The sequence below is a fragment of the Tyto alba genome, unplaced genomic scaffold, assembly GCF_018691265.1.
Source record: "Tyto alba isolate M040663 unplaced genomic scaffold, T.alba_DEE_v4.0 Super-Scaffold_19, whole genome shotgun sequence".
Taxonomy (NCBI): Eukaryota; Metazoa; Chordata; class Aves; order Strigiformes; family Tytonidae; genus Tyto; species Tyto alba.
Window position 1 is genome coordinate 3,611,173 of NW_024881281.1, and position 12,113 is coordinate 3,623,285.

At 34.8% G+C, this 12,113-nt stretch overlaps 1 protein-coding gene across 1 annotated transcript in view; it reads right to left on the reverse strand.

The window, feature by feature from the left end:
• The window catches only part of BRIP1 (BRCA1 interacting helicase 1), a 70,135-nt gene that overhangs the window by 14,122 nt on the left and 43,900 nt on the right, over nt 1-12,113 (reverse strand). The gene's annotated exons all lie outside the window — the stretch shown is intronic.

Below are 12,113 nucleotides of genomic sequence, written 5' to 3' on the forward strand. Positions count from 1 at the left end.
TTTTTAAAAAAATGCTCTCTCCTAGCTGCTTCCAAAGCAGATCTGGTATCAACCGAAAAAGAAAAACCCTGCCTCCCCTTTCTAATCATATGGATAACTACACATACAACACTTGATCTGAATCCAAACAAGAATTTGTATTTGGACACTATGCACAGTTCCAACATATATCAAAAGAATTTATTATTACTGGGAGGGGGCGACCAAATTTTTTTTTTTTTTTTTAATAAACAAACATGAAACTACACCCAAAAAGGTCCTTCCATTGCTCTTTTGCACGGTATTAACCTTTCTAAACTGACAAGTGAAAGGACACGCTTCAGGAGAGAAAATGGCAGAATTCTAACCTCTTCTGACAGGTAACGTTCAAGTTGTATTTGGATAAGAAATTTTATTTTATGTACTTATGCCCTTTAAATTGCCTGTCAAATTTACAAATTCAATCTTTACAGCCAGAAAGTAAATTCATTTTGATTTCACTGATTTAATATTTGTTCCAGTCACTCAGAATTTGACTGACATGTGACATTTCCTTTGTAATTTTCAAAACTGAAGATGATTTCTTCTGAACATTTTATGAACATTAAAACTATTCCTTAAAAAGGAACTTAAGCATATCTTTGTATTTCTACAAATGGTGTATTTCTACAAATTTCTACAACCTGGAGAAACAAAAAGGTAATCTTCACCATTTGAAATGAGTTATGATGCCAGAAAATTTCACTGAAGTCTTTAAAACATAACCAATGACAATGTACTCCTTTATATCCGTTGCATTTGTCTTCTAGTTCTGGTAAGATTTCTAACAAATTCCTTTTTTGAAGAACTTGTGTCATCAGTAAGATTTTAGCCAATTGTAACAAACATAGCTTTACCACAGTTTCTTACTTTGCTAGCAGACTGTTCAAAACAGTATTAGAACAACTAGACATGTATCTTACACTGATAAAAACTGCAATATTTTTAATTATGTGCATAAAACCACCGAAGTGACACAAGAATGCAAACCAGTCAGATCACCTGCATTGTATTGCATTACTCTGTGAATAAAACACATTACTTTTACACTATTTTAACATGTTAGCATTATGCAAATGTATACTGCTGGTACTGTACATCAACAATATACTTCATTTCGCAAATTATATAAAAATCTTTATTCTCTTGGTCTAAATGTATAGTGTATCTTTTCTATCTTAATTCAAAAAGGATTAACAGAAACTAAACATTCTGTTTTCTCACTTAAACGATCATGTCTCAGCATGAGATGACAACTTACATTGGTGAGAGTTCAGTTTTCATTATAAGTCTACTAAAGGTAAAAGGCCAGGGCATGTCATTTTAATGCAATCAGAATCCATTTCATTGTATAACTCTTACATTATCAAGCATCAAATCAACGCCCGATTCAAAATGACATCCTACATATGTGAAAAAGCCAGTCTCTCCTGCTAGCAAATATCCTAAATGTGCAGTAAACCACAGGCTAGAAGGGATTAGTTAAAATGTCAAAAGACAGCCTTCTACTTTTACCTGTTCATCCTTAAAAATATACTCTTAGCTATCAGGCATGCTTTACAGACAAATAGCTTCAGCAAGCAGCAGCAGAAGGCCCGTGGCAAGCTCTGCCATCTTGTAGCTGTCAGACAGATTAGTCTTTGATCTGTCTGGGAGGTCACGGTCACATTCACATTAGCTGAAGTCTAACAACATTATACCTGCTAACTGCTTGTTCTTTTAATGCTTAATTAGCTCGACATCTTTCACTATGGAATATTAACTGAGAAATATCAACAAAAAATAAATGCCACAAACAAATTTTTTTTTTAAATACTTGGAAAAATATTTTGAGGCAGTTTCTGCTACAATTCAAAAGAATTTTCAAGCGTATTTTTCAATCAAAATTAGCAATACAAGTTTTTCTTCAATGACAACAGCAGCATTAAATAACATTCATATTAGATTTTAAGTGTTTGGTAAACCACAAAAAAAAAGGTGACCCATGGTAACATAGCTGAATAAACTCAGGCTTATTCAGGATTCAAGTGATATATAAGTACATAAAGTGGATTTATACTGTGATGACCACGGACTATATCAGTTAGCTTATGGCATGAAGCTCAGAAGACTAGCTTAAAAACTAGAGCTTGTCTTTGATCCCTAAAATAACCTGCAAATTCAGATACAGAAGCCTGCAGCATGCCTTATTAGCAACATGCCAGGCTGAACCCGATTTATACAAAATTAACAAAAGCATGGCTATTTTTAGCAGCAAGGTATACAAATACCAATCTATTATGGACTAATTGTTTCTACAGAAAAATCAATGCTTAGACAATAAAATTAAAGCACCATTTTCTTCGTTTAATTGAGTTCTTTCCATTCTGTAAATATAAAGCTTCTCCTTGTTTTGCAGTCATAATTACAACTGAGATAAGGAAATGAGAAACACAATTTCAGAACTTTTTCAATATCTTCAGCTAAAGGTCTGCACAGCATCCTACATGCTAATTTATCTGTTAAGATGTTTTAAGGAGAAAGTATTTAACCTACAAAGAATAAAAACTACTGTGCTACACAATTAATTACTTTTTAAAAATTTTAATTCAGTAAAAACAAGCAGATGGTCCAGCAGAAACTCGTCCAGAATCATTGTACCTCAGCCCAAGAACAGGACCTTAGACTTAAAGAGCTAATAGCAAAGCCTAGCAGGACTGGAGAGTCTGCATTTGGGGCATTTCTTGTTCATAATCAGAATACTGTAAACCTATTTATCAGTGCCAGTATCACAATATGAAGGTTGAATGGGCTAAGATACAGTATAAAATTTTTTCTTTTGCGCAATTTAAATCAGCAAAATAAACTGTTTCAGTTTACTTCATCTGGCAGTTACGAGATTTTTTTAGATGCATTACTTTACTTAACCAAATGTAATTTGCTTTCTAAAAACAAACAAACAAAAATCCTAAACTGTTACTAACAGTTAACAAGCCAGGCCTATTCTTTGACAAGGCATCACTTCACAAACATATTCCACTCTCTCCTATTTTCTCTGGTAGATTAAAAATGATCTCCAGTTTGTAACCTGTGGGATTACAAACCAGATTAACCAGAAATCTAAAAGGAAGACAGAAATTCATTAATACAATGATACTATTGTGAGTGGTTAAACAGAGAACTCATCTAAACCTGAGTTTCTCTTCACATCAGCACCTCAGAGTGTTGTGACAGCCCAGGTTAAAGAAAGAGACAACTGTGGAAAGGAAAAAGGCAAATAAGCCTGGAACTGTGTCAATACATGCACACGTGTGTAGGTACGTACACCTACACACACATGTGTAAACTCATGCCCTTCATTCCCCAGCACACTCTTCCATCTATTCTCCATGGAAATAAAAGTCAGAAAAAGGATATAAATGTTTTCTGGCATTCCGCTGACTTGTTTCTCTGGTTTTATGAGAGGAAAAATGGTAATGAAAATAAAGACCATTGCTCATATCACCCAAAAAACTTTAAAAGAAGCACTCATGTTTAACATCTACTAATTCCCCACCTCCTAAAAACAAACAAGCAAAAAATGCCAGGTGGTCATTCCCTGCTTCTATCCCCCAAAAATACATAAAAATGGTTTTTAAGCAAATCTACCATCTTAAAAATCTCATGTGTCCAGTTAGAGTCTCTCTTCCACCTGAAATAGCAATAATTAGAATTCTTCAAGAACATACTTGCCATCTACTTTCCTCCCGATGAATGCCAAGTAATCATAAAAGTTTGTAAGTGCGGGAAAGTAAGAGACATGAAACCCCATTTCTTTTCTTTTATATCTGAAAATCCTTAAATGGAAGTAGCATTAAATAGTGCAGCATTTAACTCTCCCCCCCTCCCTCCCACTTCAAAAGCAGTAACAACATCTGTGAGATTTAAGACTAAATAATGCATGTGTAAAAACCTGGGTGAGTCATAGAATATGCTTCAAACATCCTCACTCCTCAGTAGACTTACTAAAAACTGTATCTAAACACAACGTCACAATTTATTGGCCCACAGGAAAAAAGATATTATGGCAGGACATTATCTTTAAATCCTCCAGGCATTCCATGTGCAGTGTTATTACATCTAAAACAGTATGAAATTAATAATAAGCAAATGCTTATTACCTCTAATTTATCAAACTAGATTTTGTATATGACAATAATTTAAGGCCATTCTAACCATCTCAGATACCTACAGATGGTCACCAGAGACTTAAATATAACATTCTCTTCTGCTTTCACACACGAATACTGGTTTTCTTTAGAAAAAAAACAACAAAACCCAAAAACTGTGAGCACAGCAATACCATATACTGTGAATAAGACATTATCAGCTAGAGACACCATCAGTACTTTGTACTGCTCAATTCTCTTCAAGATGCTCGGTTACACAGCTCCATCCTACAAGAAGCTCTGCAGCAGGTGAATCACTGTGAGGCCAAACTCTGCACCCGCCGCCCCTTACAGGGGCTATCAACTCAAAGCAATAGTTCGTACCTCAAAGCCACATAAACTTAAAAATAGTTCAGGTGACCTTTTCTGTCTGAAAATTTCTATGTGCACTTAAAAATTTGCCTTCCTCTGATAACAGTGAATAAAATAAACAGCATCTCTGCAGATCTAGATCTCCAAGTAGCTGCATCCTGCAGACTGTTGCATCCAACCAGTGCACCTGAAAAGACACTGGGCATCCATGGGATTCAAACAGTGCAATGGTTGATGCTTTAATGAAGATGTTCACAAAATTAGCAAAAGTTACTGAAACTGGGAAAAAAAAAAATATGATGGAAGTGCCAAGAAAGAAACTATACATGGAAAAACACAGATAGCTTGTTTCCCCATAACCCAAAAGCTTAAATATGAGATAGGACTTTAAAAAGTAAAGCCAAACAGCCCAGCAGCAAACTACAGTCTGTTGGAGTCTACTAACTGGCCAATACTATCTTCTGGCGCAGAAAAACAGTACTACCACTTTATGCAAAGCTATATTTCTCTTCTTTTGAATTCACAAGGTATTTTATGACTAAATGCTTCCCCAGTATTCTCACTCTTAATCCCAGTGTTAGAGAGATGGGATGCTTATGTAATGTTGTAACTGCTGAACACTTTTAGCATTGTCAACTACACCACGTGGCATCTCAGAGATCTGGAAGTTTTACGGTTTGACAAATCTTGTAGCACATTCACCCCAGGCCCATCTACTCATCTCAGTCTTGTAAGCTTTGAGGGACTGCGAACAAGTGACTTGATTAAAATCTAATGCAACCAAAACTCTCCTCTGAAGAGAAGATTCAATCCATTTCCAGTGAAGCAGAAGTGAAAAAAATCAAACAGCTTCCCTTGAGGTACAACGCTGCTGCAGATGCTCAGTGCTACTGCGTCTAAGGTGAAGTGGTAAGTGTCAGTCATCCTTACAAATCCCCAAGGTGATAGCTTCACTTTTAAAGCTTTCAACATACTTTGACAGTAAAGTAAAAACTTAAAGGTCAACACGACTTGCTAAGGACAAGATAAACACAAGAAAATCGCTTTGGAATTTTTTTATGGATCAGAAAAGTAAACTATTAAATGTAAAGGAAAAGTTTTGATTTGCTGTATTATTTATCCAAAGGCTTAACTTCCAGATATATTCAGGGATGATTTCTGTGATCTGTGCCAATATATTGACATTAGCCTTGCACCAGCAGAAGAGAAATGCCATCCACCAGTCTTATATGTTAAGTTGAACTTAAATGTTACCTTTCTTAGCTACAGGAATGCTGTATTCCATAGGATTTTACAGCTACTCCCACAAATTAAGCCTCTGCCATCAATATTTATTTTTCCTAATTAACGCAATTTCAATTGGATATAAGAAGAGTGTGGATGGCTTTGACTTTTTACAACCATTCTTATTTCTGGAAAAGTGGGAAGTAAGAGGCTTTTGAGATATCTTACTGCTTCAAACTGATGTAAGACATTGTCATACTGCTGTATATTTACTGCATTGCTTGGTTTTTTTTTGTTGGATGGTTTTGTTTTTTTTTTTTTTTTTGGTAACACAGGTAGCTATACCTCCTGACATTTTCCTTTGGGGAAAAGGGAAAAAAAATGTTGAGATCTCTAATATCCAGCCAGTCACCTTGTTACACTGTGATTCTGTACACAATGTATACGTATTGCCCCTTAGTAAGCAGTATCACAGCAGACTGCAATAATTTACAGCGTACTGCTGCGAGACAAGAACAATGCTGGCTGAATAACCTGAAAGCACGCTCTTTTACAAAATTTTAAAGTAATAATTGTTATTTAACACCTAGAGGTTTGCTATATAAAGTTATACATTTCAACAACGTCAAGGTATTTATTATTTACATCCTTAGTTGTTTTAAAAAGCTACTTTGCAAATAAAATACAAAATAAAATGGAATATGAAGTAGAGCACAGAAGACAGACAAGTGTGGGTGTTTATGCATCTATATACAAACACATACACACATTGCACTTTTACCCTATTCAGTATTTCCCTCTCAGAGAACATTCAGTAAATAATATACCATGATGTTTGGCTTTCCTGTGAAAGTTCCATAGATGTTTTTCTGCTCCCCACTTCATATTTGTAATTTTTTTCACAGTAACGGAATGAAGAAGAAAGTAAAAGTGGTTCAGGTATAGACAGACATTATCACATACAATCAAACAAAAAAAAAATTGATCACTTTTTACAAACATTTAAATCATACTGAAAATAATAGCACACACTGTGTCTCAAGGGTTTTACAATGAATGTCAGATCTGACTGGAAAGTTGTGGCAAAGTTGCTCAGAAACATCCAGCCTACTTAAAACAATCACATCCATAACAGAACAGGCAGTCATATCTCTAAAAGATTTCTTAACTTCACATGCAATTTTCAAATTGTACTAAAGATAAACACAACAATGACTTTCTCATACAACGTAATTTTCTGTACCAGTTGACCTACATTTTAAAACAATACTTTACTTTAAATAAGAAGTGATAATATATTTTAAGTGATGCAAAGCTATGATGGAATTCACAGTGTTTCTCAGCTCAAGTTAAACATCTAAAATAACACTAATTTTCTTAGAAATGTTTATTTTCCTAGAATATACTATGAAAGAAATTAGTTATTTCAGCAACCACTTATCTAGCACAAGATTCTTTCTCCTTTCAATGGAGAAAAAGCATAAAGGCTTAAAAATTGCCAGAAGGACTATAAATTAACTTAAGTATTTGGGAAAATGCCACTATTCTGAAATGATACAAATATCTCAATTTGTCAAGCCCTCAAGAATGGAGAAAGAAACTTCAGCCAGATAGCTGCAAACTCTTTGTATCATTAAGTTACATATAACCCAGAAAAGTGTAATTGAAATGATGTGTTCCATCATGTTGCACAAATTATGTTACTGGAAACAATAAAGAAAATATTTGCCATTGTAGTTCATATTCACCCTACAGCAGCTACGGGAAATACTTCTCATTAATGGCAAACTCAGCTACAGTTCTCAAGTAATGTCACTGCACAGAAATCCTAGCCTTATCAATGTTATTTTCCTTGCACTTCTACTGATGTAAAAGAGTTTGACTGCATTTTCCGCTATATTTTGGTAAAGTTCTCTTAGCTGCTACATGATTAAGTACACTCTACTGTACTACGATCAAAAGCATCTGGAAAGGTGGAAGTGAAGAAATGCTCTCTGGGAAAGTTAGCTTAATGCTTGCACTTCAGAGTCGCCCATTATCAACATTTCATAGCGAGTTTCTTTATTTTCAGGTCCCCAAGGTAAGAACAGTAAATTATGACTTGAACTAAACAAGTCACACTTGGCTCCAAAATCAGATTTTCCTACCTCTAGTTTCAGGTCCCAGAGGTGGGCAGAGGAAATCCTGGTCACAGCCAAAGAAGTCATTTTTGGCTCTGAAATAAATTTTCCTGCTTCACTACAGCCAAACCCTACCATTGAGAGTACCATAGCTTTAAGCAATACTTTAACATTTCTTTTATATATTTTGCTTTAGCAACCTGATTCTTCAGCAATATGAAACCCTTTTCAATAACACAGAATTAGGGTTTTGGCCTCTCCTTCTTAAATCAGTATTGTTTATTATCAAGTACACTTTCTGAGCTTTAATCATTTCTTTCTCCCCAACACTGACGAAGTGTTTTAGACTCTTCTCTTTGTGAAAATGAGTGAACGTAAGGCACTATGTGCCTAAAATTTTAAACTGAAACTAAATGATACTGTTTAAAGGTTCTACAGAAAATAATGTAACTTATAAAAGCATACAGTTACTTAAGGAAACCAAATGCTTGCCATTTAATACCAGAAGTTGTGGCATATATTTAGCACAAACATATGGAGAAAATAAAACTGGATATTATACATCACACTCGACAATGAGATTCTTGCCCAAGTAAAGACTGATGTCTGCATCCAAAATGCTACAATTCAAAATATATAACAGAAGTTAATGAATAGTATGTTAGCATCAAGTAACATGTATATGGGATTACACATCTTTTTCTGTCACATTATTTATGTTCTCTAATATTACAGTTCGCTGGTATTAGCATCAAGTTACAAATCATAAAATATATTTAGAAAGAAGGTTGATCACAGACAAGTAATATTAGTGGAGATGAGCCAACATCAAACTGCCAGTATAAAATATTGGTCTCCAAAGGTACGAATCTACAAACCCTTATGACTGTGCACAGTCCTAGAAGTATTAAAGGGATTACTCACACAAGTAAAAGCTATGTGCAGGAGTAAGGGGTTATGGAATTGAGTCTTAAGAGGACTTTTATTAACCCAAAAAGCAGACATGCAAGTGTATTTTCATGTAGAAGCAGAGCACTTTTTAGTGATTTAAACCAATCCCAGAGGTCTATCATTCATGAATATTCCAAGGGAATTGTTAATCACTTGCATTTCCTCTTTTTAAAGGTATGTCATTATTAATCGTTTTATCAGTTTCTTTATTTAGTATATCTACTAAGCACCTATTGCTATGTAAAAGCAACAGATGTACCTCTGTTCACAATTTTATGTCTATATATGTCTAACTTGACTTGTGTCACTGTTTTGAATTTTATTCTGGCTGCTCAAAACTCAAGTTCCTCCCAAAACTTCAAAGCTGGAAGTTTTAAAATTTCCAGGTTTTAGTCAGTCTTCTGGTTAGCCTACAAAATATAAAGAAACACTAACCCACTATATCCATAAAAGCAAATGTTGTAACTCTCCTATGAACTTTAACTGTTTTGTTTGAAAACTTAACATATCCTAAAATCCTACAAAAAAAGATAAACCATACAGTGTCCTTGAATGTTTAAAAATCTGAATTCTTCTAACCCCAGGAGAAAAAACTAATTCCAATAGAAAAACCTGTTAACAAGGAGAAACACTTAAAAACAGCCACCCTAAACCAAACCCACTTGGTTGTAACCTGGAAGGGATAATTCGTATCTTCTTAGTATGATAAGTGCTACTGATATGCTTTGAAAACAATCCCGAATAGGAAAAGGTATTTGAATAAAATACTGTAATCATATTCTTCCCAGTAGTTGTATCATAAATTATTTCTATTGTTTAATGCAAGGAGTATTTGAACATCAGCTTTCACTTAAAAATCCAACTCTATTCCCACCTCAGTTCCAAAGGATTTAGATCTGATCGTAAAAGCACAGTTAGAAGATGAAGTTACATCATAAGCAGGATGGCACAAGTATCATTCAACCCCCTGGCAGTTGGGCTTGTGACTTTGCATTCTAACTGCTAATGAAACAGTAATACAGCCAGCCAGACTCCAACCAGTTAGGACAACAGGTTAAGGCTTAAGTATAGACAATCAATTGTCTGCAATTAATAATCTCTTTTCATTTCAGGTAATATGAATAACTATCTGCTACATTAGAGCACGGTTTATAGCATCCCTTCCAATCCCTACAAGTTCTATGCCCCTTTTTTTTCCCTTATTGACAAATTAATACTCCTTCAGTTGTATGAAGTTTTACTGACTGAAGATAACTCTAAAGCATTTAGAAAAATTATAATAAAGTGTACAGGAATAAAACTTTTATTTCCTTTCTAATGTCCAGGTAAGATATACTGGTCTAGGGGAACTGAAGTAATAAACAACAATTTGCATTTTTTAATACACATGAACTATTAAAACTAGGATATTACACTGGTTTTATATAAAGTTAACATTTTTTTTTAAATATAGCACTTTCCTCTAATACTTTTGTTTCATTTCATTCTGGGTAGCAATACTACTAGACCAGCTCTCCCAGAAATACACAAGAATAATAGCTTCAGGTGAAAATTGGTGTCATGTCCCATTCTCCCTCCCTTCCCCTCTTTTTATTTTTAATTTCACATGTCAATCTTCACTACTAACAGCCAGTTTTCCTTAAAAATATAATTCTAATTCCTTTCCTGAGCTAACATGGCACTGAAAAAGATGCTTTATCTTCCACATTTCTTTTGTACCTATGCTTATGATTCTACAAAGCTAATAACTAATCTTCAGTGAACAGGCTACCTTCACTCTATCCTTCACACAACTGAGCTCAACTGATAAAAGAAAGGTGCATTAATCCAGAACTTTTGGGGTTATCTGATAAGCCTAGAGCCTTGGACAAAACAAAACATCGTTCAATTTAAAGGGAAGTACTGCTAGCTGAGTATCAGTTTGGATCCATGTTCTTGAGCAAAAGACACATTTACAACAAAAACCATTTCCTCTAGCATTATTCCTGGAGCACTGCCACGCATCAGACAGCTCCTCACATCTGATGCTAAGAGACTGGTGCGTGCCCTTCTCTCATCTAGAATTGATCACTGTAGTGCTTTGTGCGTTACCATATCTAAATATATACACTCAAACCTTTCGCTGCTTGTAATTTGGCAGCTAGTGTTTCTATCCCTCCTTAAAAATTTAGCAGTTTTCTTCACTGTAATTAAAAAAAAAAATAGTTTAACCCAACTAAATTCCAAAAAATCAGGGTTATCAGTAATGGGATGTACTGCCTGGGATTTTACTGTACTACATATTTGGTTGAATTTGAGGTAAAAATCAAATACACTATTTTAATCTTAAAGAACATAATCCACTGTGAACATAATTCACTCTTGAAACATTATTTTCAATTTAATTCTGTATCATTCAGAACACAAAAATACTGACTTTCTGGAAATCCTGTGGAGTAAATTGTGAGAGTTCCAGCCATACTGCAGACCAAGTATTTCCAAAACATCATTTCAGCATATGCTTCTAAAACAAAGCATTTCTAACTGTAGAAAGAGTGCTAAGTATTCTTTGAATGTAAATGTTTTTATACTAAAATACAGTGCATTATACTTTAGTAAGACAAAAAACGTTGTGGCTGAATAATTGCTTCAAGAAAGTTATGCAAACATTGAAAGAACACTGCACTAGGCAGCCACCACTAATATAACCTTACTAGTCCTTATAGGATGTGGGTTTTTTTCCAGCAAGACTGTAATTAGGCACACACTGTAGACAACAAAGAAGTCTTTAGTTGTTCCCTTAAGCTCAGAACACATCTCTAAAACCAGAGCTGAGTCTGTTTGGGCTTTCAAGTGTGAACCCATGATTTTCTTGTTTGATTTGGCATTACTAATAACCAGAATCCAGCTGTTCCTGGTATTTATTTATTCTGCAATACTTCACTTTGTTTCTTAGCTTCACAAAGTAGTGCCTAAAGCTCTAAAAGGTACACATAAAGATAAAGCAGCGACCGTGGCTATTATCACTGGAAGAAGCATGCCAGCAACTGGGTGACTACTTAAGGGGCATGCACAGACCACTGAAAAATAAGTGGTTTTACAAACTAGTTAATAGTAAATGTTATTTTTCAATGAGAGAAAGCCTAGCAAAACACTTCTCTGTATTTATTGGCTTTCCTCTCCTTTATGAACGCCTGGCTTCAACTATGAAGTGCCTGTTCTAATGGAACATCATCTACCCATAAGACAAGACCTGCTGAAGTCAAAAGGAAGGCAGTGTTGATGTGGGTAATTACACAGCAGTGCAAGTAACAGGATGCTA